The 22,322-nt window shown below is 31.9% G+C and overlaps 1 protein-coding gene across 1 annotated transcript in view; it reads right to left on the bottom strand.

Annotated features, from left to right (window-relative positions):
• The window catches only part of LOC125067172 (protein artichoke-like), a 64,080-nt gene extending 42,176 nt beyond the window's left edge, over positions 1–21,904 (bottom strand). Inside the window, exon 1 of the mRNA XM_047675597.1 lies at positions 21,686–21,904. The gene's annotated coding sequence lies outside the window, so the exon portion shown is untranslated. The remainder of the gene's footprint in view (positions 1–21,685) is intronic.
• Positions 21,905–22,322: the final 418 nt, after the last annotated feature.

Raw genomic sequence — 22,322 nt, 5'->3', positions numbered from 1 at the left:
GGTTATTATTTATACTATTAAGGTTGTATGACGTTTGGCGAGTGTCAAGCGTAGCGGTCACGCCCACCGAAATAATAAACTTAACTCGTTTGTTTTAGTAACTTTTTAGTGCGACATTCTACCCAGATATATACATATTCTAAGAGTATAATCACATTTAACGACTTGCATAAGAGTCTCGTGGTGGATTAAGATTCAAATATTTTCCTGAAGAGTTTCTTTTGCCAAATTATGAGACATTAACATGTCATTACTAATGTAAAACTATACGCGACCTTTAAAATTAAAAACGTCTGTGTTGCCAGCATTCATTAATTATTTTTTTATTGTGAGGCTGCAAGATGTAAGTGGCTATTTAAGTCATTACGATCATTAGTAAGAGGCTCGAATTTCGGGACGGTCTCTCGATTAATTCGGCGTGTAAGCTATGACATACCATATACCACTGTCTTTTTGTACGTACGTTAATATAAATGAGTTTTAAGTATTAATTGAGTTTTTTTTTTGTACTTTAGTGGCTTGGAAACGTGACTCTTAACCCAAGATTACTGCAAACCCAAATAGGCTGATTTTTTATATATTAGTCATTTTATACTCGGTGTTGGAGCATTGTAGGGAAATTTACTTAAGTATCGGGTGAAATTATGCCTATATCTACCCAATCATTTTATTCTTGACGTGCTTACCTCTCATTGGCTAAAATTATCTCTAGATAAATTATTTATAGAGATAGTTTTTGTATATACAAAAATCATAAAGTCTGCCTTCCAGTGAACCTGCCTACAAGCGAAGCCTTCATTACGATGCACTATTGATACACATTACATAAATATAGTTTATGTTTTTTATGTTAATCTTTTAACTAAGCGATGTTACATGTAATGTATTCTTTACAAAACGAGTCAAGGTACACTTTATCATAAAACATTGAAAGTTATAGACAATAGTTATTCTAATCATGCAAGAGATCCACTGTTTGTGCTCAGTCATTCCTCGCTGGTATTAAACATTGTTGAGTGAACGACATAACATGTTAATCGTTTAGTTCGTTCGTTTTACGTTTATTATAAATTAATATTTAAACCCGTAGAACATCAGCAACAACGTAGTTTTTATTATGAGTAGATACACATCTGGCAGATTTTCACGAGACATGCAGGTTTCCTCACGATGTTTTCCTTCACCGCATAGCATGATTAGGATTATAAACCAAATTTAATATTTGAAAATTGTGTGGTGCCTGTCCGAGTTCCCGAAAACTTTTAAAATGCACTGGACGTCACCCAGTCAGATATCAGGCGCTAGGCATAAAAATAGCCTTTGTCATTCCTTGGTGTTTTAGCTTGCTTCCTACCAAATTTTATCAAATTCGTTTTAGTAGATTGGCTATGAAAGAGTATCAGCCAAAGTCTGATAATAATAGTATTGATATAAAAATACATATTAAAAAATCAATATCAAAATCATCTTAATACACCAAAGCACTTAAGCCTCGCTTATCTGATGATACTCTCATGTATTAGTAATCAAAAAAAAAACACAATGAATACCAAAGTATGCTAATACGATGATAATTGTACAATAAAACAAAACAGCAATGGTAATAGAATTACTAAGTAATTTAGAATAGGACCCATCAATCATTCGTGATGTAGGATATGATCTTATCTGAAATGAAACTCATCATTTATAGATCCGACGGGATTGGTCGATTATTATTTATTTATATACGAGTAGTCACCGCTAGTTGATTTGATTGGGCGTTTTTTTATTGTCTTATTAGAATCTCTTTAATTTCAAAATTGATTTCATATTCCGGAATTCATTCTTAGTTTCATCAAAAGATCACTATACTATATACTTACATATTAATAATTTAAAATATCGCAGTCTCTGCAATATATTTTTCTACAATTTAATGATAATACATATTATAATTCGGTTTAAACAATACTATTTATTTACGTTTTAAGGGTTGGTCATCGGGTGAAAAAAAATTGTACTTCCAGGGTTCCCTCATACCTACTTTCATCAATTTCAGACGAACGGACATACTTACTTTTACGTTTATAGTAACTAATTATTCATTCGAATCAGTAGTGCTCTGTAAAAAATATCATCGTATAACTCTTCCAGTGATACAAGATTTTGACACGTATTCCTTAAAAATTACAGTTAATTAATTATTATAGTTGATGTCACATATTACTTTCTGACATTTCACAATTATGATCATATAGATCATATTATACAGTGCTATTATACATAATAAGTATATTAGAATAGTTCTGCTGAGATACCTTTGTTTGTCGGTACTATCAACGTCTATAATTAAAGGTTCAATGTTCCAGTTACGCGCCGTATGTAATCAATGAAATTAGACAATTAATTATTCGACTGAGCTAACTTGAACTGTATAGTATATACGTATTTATTTTTTGTGAGCAATAAAAACTTTTTTCATTCATTTTTTATCTCTCTCATTATAAATTAATCTGATTACATTATGGTATCATTTTTAATGAATTATAGAACTGACATTCTTAAATAATAACACCAAAGTAACCTATTTTGTTTTTATTCTTTAACATTTGTCTCTATCTTACGATAAGTTGATATCGTATAGCCCACGGCAATCGGGATAAGACAAGTGTCGAAAAGGACATTTCTTTCGTCAAAAAATAGTATATAATTTGTTCTTTAAGAGCTCAGATATATACAGGAAAACTGTATCGTATAAATACGCACAATGATAAAGTTTCAATAATATAACCTCTTTTTAGTACTTCTCGGTACAATCCGTTGCGTACTGGCAACTTTAAATGTCTCCTATAGCGACAATGAAAATTACTTATAAGGGACTATTCGAATAAAGAATCTTTTTGATTTTAAAATAACTCGGTTATTTAAAAGACGAATCATTTTAATATCATTCTCAAACATAGTCACACATATACACACAAAACTACTTTGTATTTCTAACGCATACAATAAGTTAATATAATTCCTACAAAACCTCACGACTACCACTTTATACAGTCTCATTATTTATTTTTTATTGAGACCTCGAACAAAGACTATCATGCTTAAGTCATTGACTTTTTACGATAAATTCGTTATAGTTAAAACTTGCGCAGGCAATATTATAATCTAAGTTGTGACGTCATTTGTACAATTACACTAGCTTACTCCATTTCAAACTGGAATTCAGCAGTGGTTCGAAATTCAAATAAACGGTTGGGCGAATATATCTAGTACTTTCTTTTTCATCAATCATACATATATTTAAACATTAAATAACAATATTCTGTCAAAATAACTTGTGGTGAGTTCGTCTGGGTAAGTCATACCTATATTCAACTGCCAAGCAGTACCTAGTATTGTTACGTTCCGGTTTGAAGGATGAGTATGCCAGTGTAACTACAGACACGGCGGTCTTGACATATCAATGTCCATACTTAGTAGCGCACTGGCGTTTTAAGGAATAGTATATGTATGTATAAAATTTTCTTACGGCAATAATGCCTGAGGACATTGATGACCAAGAAACAAAAATATAAACCAATAAGTATTAATACCAAGCAATTTATATCATCTGTATATAATAATTACGATAATATTGAGCAGAAATATATGGTTTATTGGTACGTATAACTTAAGTGTTTTGAATATACATTATTATATACTTCTAAAGTTGCCTCTAATAGCTGCAGTGCTATTTCGAAGCGAATGGAGAACGTACTTCACGTGTCACTCGTAATGTTGTAAAGCGACTTAAACGTTATAATTGGTATTTATATTACACGATCGTATCCTGCGGTGAGTGAAGAGTCTGTTCTCACAGAATAGCTCTATCTAGACGTAATTACGTATACATATTCAAGCGTTGTATAGATAAATTATTTTCATTAATAAAATTAAATATTTATTCCCACATAAAAGTCGATATCTGTTATACAGTATGGCTAATAATTCGTGTATTGATGATTACGAAACGTCACCCGGACATTCTTTAAGATGATTAGTGATACTGTCAGCGAGATAAGTTAAAACTCTTTTCTTGTACAACGATAATCAGAGAGTGCTTTGATATACCCGTTGATTCGAGAATGAGATAAAAGAACCATCTCAATATCATTACGTAGTTACTACTTAACAAGATTGTAGGCTTCATTGCAAGATAATGATTGTATTTTATTTCATTATGTATGTTATACATATATTCGATCGTTGCCCAATTTGTACTGGACCGAACGACCGTTGGATTTCGATATAATTTAATTCTTATTTAAATTTTGAACGTTGATACATAAGTATACAATGTTTTCGTGTCTATTTGTTTAACTAAATAACACATTTTCCAATTACGTTTTTTTTTTTGTTAAAAAAGTACAATGTCGTCAGTCGCCTTACAAGTAATAATACTATAAACACTTATTTAAATGGATGTAATCCGATAATCGTTTGCCTGTCATATATTCATCTATCAATTTACATAACACCTCGTGGCAATGGTCTGCTTATATTAATAAGTTTACATAGACGAGTGCACTCGGCGAACGTTCAAACATGCCTCTGCCATACAATACTACTTATTCTAACGTTTATCTGCAGTTCTTATTGCTATTCGAATAGAGTTCAAATTCATAACCAGTTTTGCTTTATGGAAAACTGTCCTCAAATATATTCAGCAGGTGTCCACGTATTAACATACAATTTTCAAAGACTAACACAATAACTCCCTCTTTAGCAGCGGATCCGGTTAAATCATTTTTTATTAATGCAGTCGATTATGAATGAGATTATTTGATTAAATATTGAATATTAAATATGTTCACGACTATCATGTTTAAATGAATAATTAGAACGATCACAAATAAATAACACAAAGGCGTTTGTTTTATTCCTTAAATAAGCACACTTATCTTTTAAATCAATATTAGATAAACGTGTGGATAATTTATTTCGTTGAGACAGTTAGTCGTGCCAGTCGAATATTCTTTCATATGAATGATTCCTGTCTGAAATGAATATAGAAATTAGCCCAAATCCCACGTAATATAATAAGACAGGCGTTAAACGTTCTACAGAATGGAAGTGACAGTCTGACGTGGCATTATAATGTCTAATTACACAATGAAAGGAATGTACGTGGGATGTTTTGATGGCAGCTTATTGTTTCTTATATAGTAAATGATTTAAACTTTCGAAGTAGGCTACAGTGCAGGAAATGTTGGGCAAACAAAGCGTATTAGAGAATTGTAGGCCACCCTCAGGCTCGGGGCTGCACCGCCCACTCGGATCGTGACTTGGTCTGCCTACTTGTACCACAATAAGAATACTTCGATACGGAAGCGAACCATTTTATATTTAGTTCGTTATAATTCAAAATAATAGCATTTAGTTAATTCATTTAGTATATTCAATAATATATAATTATTACTCTGCGTAATGAAGCAGTAAGTTTTATGATTCAAAAATAATTAACAAAATAAACAAAACAAACTCCGTAATATCATCTATCAAATTAGCATCTAACTTGTTTATTACGACACCCACACGGCCCTTTACAAATACACCTAAAAGTATTAAACTACGCCGCGGTCGCCGGCATCAAATTAGAAATCCAACGACAAAAAGGTCCAAGCACACATCACGCTATCGCACTGGCGTCCCAACTTTCATTATCCAGTTATGAGGTTTATTATTTCGGGACGACTTTTATTGTGCTGTAAATATTTTATTCGATGATAAGAAGTAGGTACGTTGAGATAAAGCAAATTGATCGGGCAATACTACGAGATCGGAGGTTTATGTGTTACGTGGGCGGGTTAATTGAAACGACGAGATTGTGCGAACGATGTCTCACATATATTAATATTTAATATCCTATTTAAAAAAACTAACGCATAATTATTCAAGATAAACCATCGAATACGTCGCGTTGCATTCAAATGCATACATTCTTTGATTACATCTGAATTTAGGAACTAAGCTCAGCAATGATACTTATTATTCAGTTTAGATATGTTATCTTATATACGAATACCTTTACAAAGTCAATGTACAAAGTAAAAATCAAAATATACTTTATTCAAATAGGCTTATAAAAGCACTGTTGAATCGTAATGTTAGCATTACTTTTTTTTTGCATTAGCAGCCTGTAAATTTTCTCACTGCTGGGCTAAAGGCCTCCTCTCCCTTTGAGGAGAAGGTTTGGAGCATATTCCACCATTGTGCTCCAATGCGGATACATGCAAGTTTCCTCACGAAGTTTTCCTTCACCGCCGAGTACGAGATGAATTATAAACAGAAATTAAGCACATGAAAATTCAGTGGTGCCTGCCTGGGTTTGAACCCGAAATCATCGGTTAAGATGCACCCGTTCTAACCACTGGGCCATCTCGGCTCTAATGGTGGCGTAATGTTAGTGTTGAGTTAAATCCGATATGTTCCTCAAAAATTGCATCCATTTCGATCCAGTTACGCTCGAGGCAAAATTGTAATTGAATATTTGAGCCGCCTTAAGCATGACTAATAATAATTAAATTAATCATTAAAATTGAAAAGGGATTATATTATTATCTCATTATAATTCCCTTTTCCATAAAGCGTCTTTTTATTTGGATTTAATTAAGCGTTTGATGGAAGCCTTCGACATTAGGCGCGCGTGCGTCGAGATTACGTCGAAGCCGTGGCAAGCGCCCCATACTCCTACTAGTAAGCTATATTAAATATGCCTTAACCCTAATAGAACGCTATCGAACATCTTATGTTTTATTCAAAGGAGATTAACGTTGGATGCTTCGAGCCACACGCCTCTTAGAAATTTTCTTCATACTGATATTAAAACAATTTCAATAGGAAAATAAATTCTTAACGGGTGGAATATTGCACGTATTTCGTGTTGCGCTGAAATTATTATTATTAAAGCGTCTTAATTGAGATTAATTATTCTCTATTGATCAAGGAGCTACTTAACATTGCTATAAGTTTATGAATTGAATTGTTTAAAAAGATCATAACAATTTCATTTGTATATATATTATCGATATATTTAAATTATTTATGGATATCAATGATATATTTACATTGAATGTACTAGAATTGTAATGAAATAATGAGTCCAGCTGTACTCAATTTGAATCTCTTGTCGGTGTTCATTTTCGGAGCTATTATACAATCATAACATATACGAGACGGCTAATTCGGCGTTACGCCAGAAAATACCATCTAATTACAACTCACGTAGAGCGTAACCGAATGAAATATTAAAAATAATGACTGTCGGTTAAAATTTTTCTGGAATTCGTTATTATAAAACGAAGAAGCAATGCGAGCTCGAAGCGAACGTCGCTTGACGGGCAGCTGCAGAATTAATATATGACCATTTTTATCCCTCGGCCGGCCGGACGGTACACCTGCCTGCCCGCCACGATTGACACCTACCCCATTATACAAAGCCACGATAAGCTGAAAAAAAATCTCAACAATGGCCCCTTTACAGCCGCATGAGAACTTATTATTGGCCCTTTACAAACTGAGCCGTTCCTTTTTACATCTTTATACAATCCTCGCCATTAGCAGAGGCGTGTGGGCAGCGTAGGCTCGTAGCCAAATAATACGTATTGTTAAACCTAACAAAAACTCCAAGTGAACATCTTCATAACGAGAAACATCTCTATCATTGCCTATTGTTAACTAGCCTTTTCGAACAATATTTTTTAATCACAATTTATTGCCAATTTCATGTTGTACCTATTTAGAGAATCGCTGTGCCCCGTGGCTTTAACGGCGTTTAATTTATATTATATATTGGAATCACGAAAAAAAAAATTGATAACTTTTATAATATCTGTACTAGTTTGAAAATAGGCAGTTATTTTAATATCACAGACAGCCGCTTCAATGTTATTTATTTGTAGAGTTCTATGGATGAACGATGAAATTGTAGACGAAGGAATTATCGTAACGAAATAAAGGAAGCCAGATTGAAAGCGTCCGATGGAAGGCGACGTTGTCGTGAAGAGAATTGTTTGATGGTAATGATTTATGGCGACAGAAGAACGGCGCGATTTTCGCGCGTTAATGCCGAGAAAGATAAATGTGCTGTGATTTTCAGAGAGTAAGGAAAATGGTGCATTTTTATAAATTAATCATATCTCACACCAAGTCACTTACGGATAAGTACCGAGTAAGATTAGAAGGGAAAATATTAAATTACAAAAGATCTATAACTGGAGCGTCATGTGAAAAAAAATCTTGTAACCGCAGTAAGGGCAAGCTGACCGCAAAACTCGTTAGACTGCAATCATCTCGTGGTACTTCTATATTTAGATGAGCGTTCCAAGCTGGATTAGCAACGCTGCAAGGTGCAAACTGTCAGTCACAGCTACACACTAAGACGACACTTAAAGCACTTCGTTTAATGGATCCATAAATGAGAGACTTGTACTTGTTGACAATGTAAGTCAATGATTTCGAAGAATTATTGACGGACTTGGGTAAGTTATAGTCTTTAACTAGTGTATAGGTAGTTATATATTCTAAGTAATTAACAGTGTCTTAGAAATTACTAAAATTAGCTATTTAATCATCATTCATCAACATCAGATCTTTGCTACGGATTCATTGTGAAACACCTCATTCCACCGAAAAAATAAATATCTTATTTATCACAATATATTCACCATTAATTTTGTAATAACGCATAAAATGTCTGACAATTTCATCATTATTCTAACAAACAAAAACTTGGACAGGAAATTTATTGGTACGACGACACTGTAATGGAGGACAATTCAAAATACTCAGCTACACTCAGCCCTTACTCTTGTTCGAGCTCAAAAGCGGCAAAGTGTAGGCGATTACATCGAATAAGGCATTATAAATCACAGCTGAATAATAAATTCTCGATTAAATAGATATTTTATTTGATTTTAAATGCGTGCCTTAATTTGTATGCATCAGCACGAGAAGCCTTCCCATCACGAAGTCATAATATCCGCCCATATTAAAAAACATCATTATTCTAGTAAATCACGCGCATCACTCATCCTGTCCGAAATCGCGTCTTTTAATCAGGAATGAGTCAAGAGTTAATATTCGCGATTCATGTTGCGGTCGCTTTGAAAAATAATAACGTAGCCATTTTAATATTCCTCGTCCGCCAGAGAGTTCCTTGTAATAGAAACTTTTTTAAATGCTTTATTGTTTAATTTTTTCCGTGCGTTGCTTAGACATTCTGTCAGTCAGATAATTCAAATTAAACACACCTACCGCACGCGGGCGCCCCGTAAATGTGAATGCTAATGTAAGAAGTGCCGCTGCGCTCCCTCTCCGGAATTGAAAATGAGTGTGGTGATGTTTTGTTTTAATAAACTCACATTTGCCTTTAAAGTAAGAGCTTTTTATTTGATTTGTTCACTGAGCAAACGAGTACCAGTTAAAGATATATGAACGCAAGTACGCTGTGGTGCTGTGATGAAAAAAAACCATAACGAAATACTATTTATTTATGGGAATCTATCTTTTTTGTTCGAAACATTGATTAATAAATCAAATTGATCAATTAAGTAATAGAAAAAGACAAAAAAGAAACAATGCAATTGCATACAGAACGCTTAAGTAGAATCTACATCAAAACACGACATAGGAATTTGAAATTATGTGATATGTCTGTAACTATTATTGTTTCTGTGGAAATATTACGTCTAGACCAACAAGAACGCGATAAAAGCAAAACGAATACACGAGTAGATCGGTGCATTGCAGTTTAAGATATCAGCCTATTGTTAGTATTACAAGCTATAAATTTCGTATATACGTAACAAACATTTACAATAACATTCTTATTAGATCAATAAATAATAAGCTATATTTTTCAGTGTATATATCATGATATATTTTTACATTTAACATATTATAAAATCGGCAAAGAGGTTAAAACTAAGAAATTACGTGGTCTTTCGTCCCTATGGCACCATTTATTTTAATCTACTCTTCAGTTATACACAGGGTTATACACGGCGATGCTAAGCCCGCACTCATTTCATATTTATCAAGTTACACCTGCAAATTCTTTGGTTTCTCGTTTCACGTCTGAACCTTGCCTCTATTTAATTATTGATTAAGTATTCCGGTTCCTCTTATGATTAAATCATTATAAGGTATGAACGCCGGCATACGTCTGATCGTGAAGGTTTTAATTAAGGCGTATTGTTCAACTAACCGCGGCGTGACTTTTCATAACTTGTTATCCGTCTTAACTTTTCAAATATTCCCATTAAATATCTTTATTATCAGATGTTTATTTCTTAAAAAGTAGGTTACCTTTCATTGCGTATATAATGAATGGAGATAAATTAATGTTTATCATTTCGAACTACCGTTATTTATTGTAAATAGAGCAATGGTAAAAAAACAAAAGGCATAGAAGCATAAAAAGTTTTAAATACAAAAGCGGTCCGCTATTCTGTGAATGGAGATTTAGACACGCTTCTATATTGATTTGATGTTTTGATATCGCAATCCGTTCGACTGCCTCGTATTTCAACAATAGTTTAACTGTTTTTTTGACTGTTGATTTGTCTATCACATGTAGTTAATAATTGCATTTTTAGATCAATCTAAATGAAGTCAAAATCGTTTAATGTTTATACAAGCTCGGTTGATCGTTATTTTGTTAAACAATAGTTAATCTTGTTTTAAACATGAAGTAACGGTAATCCATTCGCGTGTTAAATACCACATATCGATCTGAAATAAAGTGAAAAAGAAAACCCAATTTAAACTCTTAAACAAATAGCAAGTGCAAGACGGACGCCAGACAGAAGTAAAATAAAACTGCAAGAACGAAAATAACGCTCACGGCAATGCAGGAGAGTTAAAAATCAAAACTACGCCAGAGCGAGTCGGTTGAGGGCCATAAATTACACCTGTCCGATGAAATATAAAGAGAAGATATTGTTTTAAGAGTAAGTCCCGGGCGGGTGATTACAGCTGCCGACCCAGACTTCAAATTCCGATAGTTTTTGCACCGGTAAAAACTGATATTCCATCGCCCGCGTTCCGTCCGCCGTATATTGAGTTAATGTCGGTCGTGATTGTGGTGCTATCTCTCTTACTCTCGGAGGCGTGAGCGAGATGACGCATTGTTTCAGTCAGGGTAGTGTGGAATCGCATTTTATGGTAAGTTGGCGGGTCGGCAGGTGTACGCGTTGCACCTGCGACGCGGTCGGACGGGCCGTGAGATGCGAAGGACAACGAACTCTCCATGATAGTTAACCAAAGTCGAGATCAGATTCTTTAAAAGATATTTTATAATTGATCATTTGAATCATTTGTTATCAGCGTATTGAGATTTAATACAAATGCATCTTTAAAAACTAAATAAATACTTTAAGCATAGTTAAGAAAACGCTGAACGTAAATTAAACGTAATTGCATGCGAATCGAAAATCTATCTAGGAACTAGTAGAATTTCCCAGCTAACAACTTAACCAACTAGCAAGGCGTCTTAACGAGTATCTCGACGGATAAGATCAGACATGCAAGCAATTCTAGTGAATTCAACATGAATTAGCTAATGATATGTGAGAAAACAGGAACGTTCCTACGTTTGAACTAACAGCAACATGAATTGGTTAACCCATAATCTTCGGTTACTGTTTTGCATTTAATTTACTTAAACGTTCAAATGAGTATGAGTTTAAATAATGATAATATTATTTATCTTTCCATTGTCATGTAAAAATGTATAAACGTAAAATAAACATACACAAGTAGATTACAGTTTCAAGATGCATACAGTTTTTTTACGTCTTATTAATTTTAATAAATCGTCTATTACGTATAAGTAATCGGAGATAAATCGTCAGTACAAAAAGATATCTGGCAAAAACAGGCACTATGATTAATCTTTGTATAATGTTACAATTATTAATTTCAAACATTTTTACAATAAGTATGCGACAATATATTTGTATTAATAAAATAAATAATAATTTTAGATCAATTTATGTTGAAGCTAATATTTCTATAAGAATTTGAATATAATGTTTATTTTGCATATACTAGCCAAATATTTTCTTAATAATAGTTATTTAAATAATGTATCTCGTATGAGACTGTGGGGCAAAGGTCCTCTCTTTAAAATATAGAGTCGCGTGACAAGATAATGTTTGGAATTTATTTCTTCACACGATTCTATAGCATGTTGGTGCATACAGATCCAGTAGTATTCTGTCCACCGCGTACAGAATATCTCAAAATATTTTCCTTGACCACCAAACAAGTAATGATACTCCGATAAAAGCTCAATTATATCGACCATGAATTGAACCAACGATCTTGGGATATGATCTACTTATTACCACTAGACCATCTCGACTATTGTACATTAATATCTATACGGTATGCAATTTAGATGAAGCCCAAGCGACAATAAGTACTGTTTAAAAATATAGTTATAAATAAGATTTGAAATTAACATGGTAATTTTTAATACTATCAGTATTTAAAACGGGATATTTACCATGTTTTTATTTTTATTTGGTGGAGCTCGATATTTCGACATTATATATGAATCTCTTGTTTACGAGAACATATAACATTATATATTTTGGCGGCGTAGAATCGTTTCACAAGTAAACAATAATAAAGTTAGCGAAATTTTAATTACTAAGTTTAGTCTTGTAGTTTTAAAGGAGCTCTAACTTATAATTTTGTTTATTAGACGACGAAGAATATTTAGAGGAATAGTGTTTTGAAGTTTCAGCGCGTGTGTACCTACTTAATGTCGACCCGAGAAGTTGTTCGGTGTGCGAAGTAGTTTAAATTTATAAGAAAATTGGAAAGTACGTATTTTCCTCATTAAGCATTTTAAGTTGTAATATTAAGTTATATCTTAACTTTAAGAGCATCACTTTACAAAATGTGTGTGTATGTTACCTGTTACACAAGTCAGTCACAATAAGTCATTATTATGTGAATAGAAAGTTGGGGTGTTTTTTAGCCTGATTTATAAATCATAATATGTATGTAACAATCCAAGAGCTATCTCTCTCTCTTGAGAAAAGATTCGGAGGTTATTCCACCATGCTTAACAAACTACCCGATGAATACACATGTGACAGAATTCAATCCGACAATTGCACCTTCACTGCAAGCAAGATATTACTTATAATATAAATTATACTTAAAAACTTAATGGTAATGGAATTTGATTAATTCACGTATTCCATGCACTACATCTTGGCTCTGTCTTGAGATATACATTTTTCATCAATCTCGTTCTATTTTTAAATCTTACTCAGACGTTAAGGTTGTCTTTAAGGGATTGCTTAAACAAGACAGTTTTTCCGAACTTTTTATTATTTAAAACATTATTTGTTACTTATTAAATTGAGTCTGTTAGAATATCTTCCTTTATATTATTATTCATAATCTTGATAAAATAGAAAATAAAGCACTTGCAGTCAGAACTAATACGATGGAAAAATCTTTTATTTTTTTGTTGTAATCGTTTCAAAAAATTATAAACAAAATATATCAAAAATTAAAACAATAAATTTTGGATTGAACCGACTGTTAGTTTAATTCAAATTTAATAATAAAACGATTAAAATTACCAGACAGAATTTAAAGTTATGACGCTCATATCTATTTAAACAACAAATCAATTAAATCGTTAATACGTTTTCATTATTTACTTTAAACTTACATACTAACCGTATTAATCGACAAACATTACGAGAACCTATCAAGCTATTGTAGTCGGTGTATCCGTAGACGGAAGAGGCAAATTCTGTCCGGATATTGAATATTGATCGTGCACCCTTAGCCCTGATGTATTGGTCGTTACCGGCTGAGATAAAGGGGTGTTCAATGGTTATTCTATCGAAAAACAATAGACCGATTCTATGTATTCATAGTTGGACGTGCTATAAATATTTTTGTAGATTCATATTTTTATTCATTTGTTAAATATACTTTTGTGAACTTGAAATGTTTAAGTGAGATTTAGTATATAATATAGTATTATATATTATTAAAGATTATGTATATATTATTTTTAAAGAAAAAAGTCAGTGTGGGCCACGACTTCCAAGAAGACGACATATGTATAAAACGCCAAAATATATAAATCGTATAAATAATATAAATGTATAGTGGGTCAATGGTATTTTTTTCATGAATTTTTATTTTATTATATAAATATGTATTCTATGCACGAAAGTTATAAATATTCAAAGAGAATTTTTTCGTGAAAGTCTGAAATGACAAAAATAGACGCGCTTAAACGCGTGCGTTTAACAGTGTGACAGTCGCACATATATAACTATAAAAAATATAATACTTATATATTAACAAATGTGAATTACTTTTTGTAGGATTTACTTCACAATCAATGCTATATCCGTAATGAAATCGTCACTAAATTTAAATATGGAATAAATAAAACCTCTTTGTTTCATAACAAGCTCCTACAGCGCAGAGAAAACACACTTGAATCTTAACCAAATACATGAGTTCAAATCCGAATACCGCTTAGTTTTGACATCAAGATAAATTTTATAAAAATCTCTACGTGTCGGATGAAATTCTTCTGAAAACCTTAAAATATTATCTTTAAATTGAGATGAAACTTTTTCCACTTACGAACAAGTATTTTCTTTTTAATTAAAAATAAAAAAAAAATATTTCACAACCTAAAAATAATACGCTCCTAATTTTTCAAATGAAATAATTTTGAATCGTAATAATAATAATGTTTTGTCTTCATTTGCCCCTATTTTCCGAAGTTAATTATAATTAATTTTGAAGAGGGTGCTTGTATGTGAGCCTTAAAATTATTATTTTATACGGAACCCGTGCAGTTCGGTGGATAAATAACTTTAATATTGACGCGAGTTAAAATATTGGATAAGTGCTGCGATCTGTGTATCTTCGGATGACCATATCATTTAAATTCTAAATTTGGAAGTTTAGTTTAATTCACATTGTATTCATCCTTGTCATAATAAATACATACGTATACATTATATTAAACGCGTTAAGAATATAAATGTTTTATTTGAAATTTTACAATTATAAGCACCATTTAAGAAATATGAGTGAATATTCAAATAAGCGAGTGCAAAACTGTGTAAATCTAATGACAATAAAAATAATCCTTTTTTTTAAGCACGCAAATTCGCTATAACGACTACCTAGTTATAATATATTGCGGAAAACAGTCTACAAAACTGACTAGACATGTGTTAATAATTTATTCAAACCGCCTGTACTTATGTCCATACGTCCATCATATGCTAATACTATACACCGACCGACGTACATATTCATGTATATAATTAAGTACTTGGAGTGCGATATTGTCTTCATTGATGTATTTAGTTAGTACCTTCTTTCTTAGTACCGTTCCTTGATTGCTTTAATTGTTTTATAATTATATTTAATTTGCGTTATTATTGACTTCGTATACCGTGTTTGTAAGTGTTTTAGTTGAATTGTCTTTTTTTATATATGCATGCGGACGGGTACTTGGGCCACATGGTTCACGAACACCATAGTGCTGTAAGAAATATTAACCATTCCTTACATCAACAATGCCCAACCTAGGAAACTAAGATGTTATCTCCCTTGTGCCTGTAGTTATTACCTCACTCGCCCCTCAAGCCGGAAAACAACTATACTAATTACCTCTGTTTGGCGGTAGAATATCTGATGAGTGGGTCCACTGGTGCTATCCCTACCATCAAGTATGTAGATTAATATTAAAAGCTTAAAAGTTAAAACATAAAACAAATAAACAAAATTTACTTTCTCTGATAAATAGTATTTATTATATTTTATTAATTAGGGTTACCCGATTGAAATTACAATTTATTGATATTGCTCTCAAATTTTTATACATATACTTGTATACTTAGTAGATATTTTGTTTATATTTATAACCAAGAAAACATTATATAATAGACGTCCGATCAAATGAATTATTTAATTTCACATGTTATATTCGAGTTCCAATCGTTTCTTACTATTTCCTCTCTAAAAAAAATGTTTATTATTTACTATAGTATACATGGCATATTTAAGGTTGGGACTCTCTAGTGAGCGTAATACATAATGTCAAAGGGAATCGTGACTGTAATTCCTTATGATTCGTTTTGATAGAATTGCACCTGGCTGAGCCACGAACAGTCTCTCAATCCTCTGCGTCAACTCTCTTTGTCTACCTCCAATAAAATATTCATTAAACAAAAGTGTATATATTAAATTATATATGAATGAACGCAACATAATATCTCAAACATAATACAAAAGTCTATTATGTGTGAGTGTATAAATAATAAATTGATATTCTGATTCTGACTGTACTTAGTAAATTTTATGTAGAATTTGGTTCTTATCAAAATTAAATAGGTTACTTAGTTTCACAGTTACATACAACTCAGACAAAGCTATGAGTAAGTATTATTCAATTTATTATGTTCATGTGACGTATCAATAATTATAACTATAATGAACCCTATAAAAATCATTAAAAAATATTCTTAACGTTAAATAGTTTTTTTTTTTTTTTATTTCACTCAAAGTATTCGAGTCATAAATATTACATATACTTTTTTTTATTTAAAACTACGATCGAGATATAAAATTTAATAATATCATGTAACAACAGCAATTTAGTCGTTTATTATTTATGAAGACGAATAGCTAACCGAAAAAATTCAAAAGTTGTTATAAATTTTATAACCACTTAAGGCACCTATTAAGTTACGTAAAACTCCTATAAACGGCTGTAAAATTAGTCAATAAAGGATGTTATTTCACTGATAAGTGACAGTTTATTTGAATAAAAGCTACGGAACGTCATAACATCGCTTTGGAATACTATAAAACCGATGCCACGTACGCGTGTATTTCTGACTTTAAAATTTTAATGATCAATTATTGTGTACGTTATTGAGAATTCTTTAATTTTATTATAAAGACGTTATATTAATGAAACTAAGAATTTAAACGAGCTAACTAATTAGCCCTGATTCTATAATGCTACTAATTTTAAAATGTTTATATTTGTTTATTTATGTAATACTAGTTACACCTCCTGGCTTCGCACGGTTAAACTAAGCGTCGATGTAAAGCATTTATATTGAAGAACAATAATACAAAGAAAAAATTCGGTTTTTTTTTGGGTCAGGATCCTTCTCGGGACTGCGTAGAATAACTTACAAATTTCATCACAATAATAATGGATGGTTCGGATCGGATGTTTGTTCGATATTTTTGGAAGGAATTATATATATCGACTAGCTGAACCTGCGGCTTTACCCGCGCGAAATATATATATAGATTATTGAGTCTCACACAAATAATCTAAATATAAAAACGATTTTCTAATTTTAACTATTTAACATAGCGGTACTTTCAGTAGAAGCTAAATTAATATCAACACAAAATTTAAATACTTACGAAGTTGGAAACGTTGACTAGTTTCATAAAATATTCCGAGGTGAATCATTTCCAATGTTTTGAATGTGAAATATTAAGTGTGCGGGATCGGAAGTTAGCAAAGTAAAATGTTTATGAATGCAAGATGGAAGTTTCGAGTTGGTGAACTTTTAACGCCTTTTCGCGGAATGAGGATTACACGGGAACTGCGTTAGGTCAAACTCCGACGTGCTTATATTAAGTGACTTTGTCTTATATGAATTATTTATTGACAGCATACTTTTTTATTAATATATATCTCGATTTTTAAGAGGTCAGTCATCTATTTCCTTCGTTGGAGTTCAATCTTGCATCATGCCAAATTTCAATGAATTTGATTCAGTAGTTTGGCATTGAAGGAACAACAAATAGATAGACAGTTACACAGACAGACAAACACCGTAACTTGTGTATTTATAATATTAGAATAGATACGACTGTATATAACGTTTTTATTATATGTAAGCTTAAGTAAAAGTAAAAAAAAAATAACGTCTTAACGATGTAAAGATCAATTTATAAATAGATTAAGGCATAAAAGTTTAATACCTTTGCATTTTTATTTAGCATATATGTTATAAAAAAAATGGAAATAAGAATAGAAAAAGAAGAAAATTCTAAATTCGAATAACGGTTATTATATGAATCACTTCCACGAACACTAGTACACGTAAATATATAATTAAATCTCATGTCGAACTTTTAACTACAATAAATAAGGCAGTTTTTGAAGTTCCCCAACACAAGAGGCTTAAGACGAAATAACTTCGATACGTATGTTTCACAATTTAAGGCTAACGACACAACTTTAATAACATAATTGTAGTAGTTTTAGGCATTTCAGTAAAAGCTTAAATTTATTTGAAATAATTGTATCAATAAAGTATTTTAAACATAAAAAGTCATCAAACTCCAATCACACATATTTTTAATTAACCTCTTCTAAATACCTTAAAATTCTTTAGTCACATGGCAATACTTTTAGATTTTTTTTTTAATTTTTTTAGCAAGCGAAAGAAGTAATACATCAACCGCCATTTGCTCGTAAGTGTCTGTCGGATATTTCTATGCGGTTAGAAGACGTATAGTACATTATTTATCCACTGTGGCTATAATTATTCAAACTCACCGTCGAAATACAATCCAGCGATACAAACTTAGCAAAAAAAATACGAATTACGTATCAATATACCTATAAATGTTTAGTGGTGTTCAGTTAAACAATACTGTCTTCTTCCTTCTAATGTTAAATCGATTATGACTGAAAGAGAGAAAAAACAAATAACACGAAACCAGCTGTTTCTGACATTTCTTCTTAATTGAGCCGTGCTTACATAATTCATGTATTCGGCTTCATCAATATTATACTAAGCCACCTAATTGGTTCATTTATTATTAAGATTCTATCGATTTAATTACGCGAGCGCTAATTAGTGATTTCGAGTGCATTGTTGATTGAGATTATCGTTATCGTTTAAGAAGTGTTCAATGGGTTCGGAATGACTTCAGGGCGGTCCCGGATCTGGTTCGATCAATTTACTGTTTACAACCGTCTTACCGCCAGCCATCAAAGAAAACCGCCGCGTATCGTCTAATTGGTGGAAACAGTATACAGACCTCAGTCCCAAGCGCCTATTAAATAAAGTAAATTCATTTGATATCATCTTACAGCATAAATATCGAGGAATGTATTTAATAATTTATTGAAATTAATAATATTAGAACCTATATAGCCCAGTAGTAACGTGAATCTTAACTAATAATTAAGGGTCCAAATTTGACCAAGCAACATTGAAATTTCATGCAGCTAATTTGTGTTTATTATTCACCGCGTGCACGGTGATAAAGGAAAACATTTTGAAGAAACCGGATGTATCGGATGAAACTACCTAAAGTGTATATATATAAACTGTGGAATCTGCGTGGTGGTGTAAACTCCAAACGTTAACTATGAAAAAATGAGAAGAGTCCTAGCAGTGAGATAATAAATAAATAATAAATATTGGACAACATCACATACATTACTCTGATCCCAATGTAAGTAGCTAAAGCACTTGTGTTATGGAAATCAGAAGTAACGACGGTACCACAGACACCCAGACCCAAGACAACATAGAAAACTAATGAACTTTTTCTACATCGACTCGGCCGGGAATCGAACCCGGGACCTCAGAGTGGTGTACCCATGAAAACCGGTGTACACACTACTCGACCACGGAGGTCGTCATATCGTCGAGATACTATCAGGCTGTTACTAACTGTTAAATATTACATTTAATTGAATATTATCTGAATACATTATAATAATTACTATTAATTCTGCAAAGAAAACTGATTGATGAATAATCGTGAATTATTTGTTCTACGAAATATTATCACTCCTGCTAGTGTGATGGTGCTTCTGGAAATTTTAAGCTTATCACAAAGTCAGCCTGTGTTCGTTGAATTTCAATCAGGTTGTGGAAGTATAATCTATACTAATATTATAAATGTGAAAGTAACTCTGTCTTTCTGTCTGTCGCTCTTTCACTGCAAAATCACTAAACCGAATTTGATTTAATTTAGTATGAAGCAAACTTGAACTCCAAGGAAGGACAAATAAAATAAAAGTAGCCTAACTTTTATTGCCTAACACGTGAGAACCAATCCCCATAAAACGCGAGCGAAACCGCGGGCGACAAATAGTTGTATATTATTTTTTCATGTTTATGATCGATGAATAAGAGTAACTATTGACTTTTGTGACGATTTCTCTGGATAGAAACTGATGCTGTTTTTCAGATCTCGTAATATAACCATTCAAAGCTGATACAACAGCCAAATTAAATAAAGTTAGTAAGTTTATATTTTGTTTTAAATTGTAATTGAAATCCATACTTAACTAATGTTACCATGACAAAAAAATATCTAAAAGGACAATAATCAGTTTCATTGCTTTTATTTACAAAGTATATCGTTTTTACATATGCCCTTTCAATCTGAGAATATATAATATATATAATAAAACTTACCGTAATAGGGGTATGAATATCTTTGATATTGTAGCAGAAAATTCGTTTAAAATATATCGTTCCTCCTCGTTAAATATAATGTAAGACTTCTAACAATTTTTTGCCCGAAAAACTTGAATGATGTACACAGTTATACATAAAACAAGTCTTTGCTCGAAGTATGAAAAGATTTAACAACACGGCTGAATGAACATTAATACTGTTCACTTTTAAATACATATTAAATTAATTTTAATTGCTCTAGATTTTTTATATTATGTTTAAATTATAATCTATGGTAAAATTAATAATAACGATATAAATAACGTAAATATAATCTGGTTTAAAAATAAAACAACAATAATAACGAAACACAAAATATATAACGAATGCTCATATGTAACATACTATATTATTTAGGTCATCGTAAAAATATAAACACCTGTCTATAATATCGTCGAGATATATATATGTATAAATTTTTCTTATGTCGAAAAGCGAATTTTCCTGTCGGCTAATGTCCGTATAGTGGAAATTCCTCGCATGCCTCACTTCACCGGCCGCTCACTGACCGTCTATGTTATGTTTCAACATGAAAAAGATACGCCAATAAATGTTTTATATGACACATTTGCGATACGACGGATCAAGCAACGTCTTATAAATCATGAAACGCTTTATTGCACAACTCTATGAATATTTTCTTTTTATACCTTATACGTATCGAGTGTCGCTTGTCATTTATTTTCTTATTTATAAACATATGATGTATGTTAAGTTAAATTAAATAACAGTATTTTATGTCATGACACAACTTGAATATACGTTATAATTTTAGAAACAATCAAACATTATTTTTTTCGTTAACGTTACAAATAACTAACATAAAACCTTGTAAAAAATGCTATATTAATAATATTTTCTAAATAAATGACCCCGAAACAATACATTAAAATTATGTTATTCTATTTATCTCTGTTGATGTCCATTTTTAGTTATATTTATTGTATTTATAAAGCGTATTGAGAAACACGTTTCGATGACATTAAAAGCTTTGATAAGAATAACAGTGACCCCTTCTATAAATTAAATGCACTATAGATAACATAGTAATAAAAATTTAAATACGTTTTTAGTAAATAAAACGGAACGCGATAACCAATTAATCATCATCATTACTTAATATATGCTCATACCTTTAAGATAATAACTTCAGTTTTCAGCGGCAGTCCATCCACCGTTTTAAATTTAATTTATTGTAATAACTCAGTCACTGAAATCGTGAGACACAGACACGTCCAAATCCAGTTCGGGCACAGAACACAGAGTTAGAACTGTATTAATTATTTTTCATTTATGTTAATTACGAACGAACGTGCGTCGATGTTGAAGCAAAGGGAACAGAGAGACGTGCACTCCGCCCGCAAGTTAAACGTAGACTGACGATCTACTGCTTGAAGCATTCTAAATATACACCCCCCGGTGGTTTCCCGCGCACCCTACGAGCGCAACGCGTGTACCATGCAATTTTCTATAAATTTTCGCATAAGCTCCAAAGCCAAGCTGTCAAAAGCTGTTTTTGGTGGAGCTCAGCGGAGCCCGCTTTTGGTGCATACTCTGTAATTGAATTACCTTTACCTAATTCGGAATACGTTAAGCATGCTTTTAAAAATTTTGCATTACATTTTAAAGAGATTAGTGGCGTTGTAATTAGTAAGTTTCATAATTAAATAATATTCCTTATACGTCCGTTTGGTTTAATAGATAATGTTTGAAAGTCATTTCCGGTTATGATTAAGCTATGTATCTCATTTGAGAACCATAGGCAACCAC

The sequence above is a fragment of the Vanessa atalanta genome, chromosome 1, assembly GCF_905147765.1.
Source record: "Vanessa atalanta chromosome 1, ilVanAtal1.2, whole genome shotgun sequence".
In the NCBI taxonomy this organism is placed as follows: Eukaryota; Metazoa; Arthropoda; class Insecta; order Lepidoptera; family Nymphalidae; genus Vanessa; species Vanessa atalanta.
The sequence above is the reverse complement of the archived record's forward strand: the minus strand, read 5'-3'. Positions and strand labels throughout refer to the sequence as shown.